Below are 329 nucleotides of genomic sequence, written 5' to 3'. Positions count from 1 at the left end.
GTAATCCTTGGTAATCGCCGGTAATCCTTGGTAACCGCCGGTAATCCTTGGTAATAGCCGGTAATCCAGGGTAATCACAGGTAATCCAGGGTAATCGCCGGTAATCCATGGTAATCACTAGGCAATCGTTGGTAATCAACAGGTAATCGTCGGTAATCAACAGGTAATCTTTGGTAACCACTCAGTAATCCAGCAAGGAAATTCCCGGAAATCTTTGGAAATGACTGGTAATCTTTGATAATCACTGGTAATCTTTGGTAATCTGTGGTAATCTTTTGGAATCACTGGTAATCTTTGGGAATCACTGGTAATCTTTGAGAATCACTGGT

Source organism: Frankliniella occidentalis, unplaced genomic scaffold (genome assembly GCF_000697945.3).
Source record: "Frankliniella occidentalis isolate FOCC.00 unplaced genomic scaffold, Focc_3.1 Scaffold697, whole genome shotgun sequence".
Classification (NCBI taxonomy): domain Eukaryota; kingdom Metazoa; phylum Arthropoda; class Insecta; order Thysanoptera; family Thripidae; genus Frankliniella; species Frankliniella occidentalis.
Note: the sequence above shows the minus strand (reverse complement) of the source record.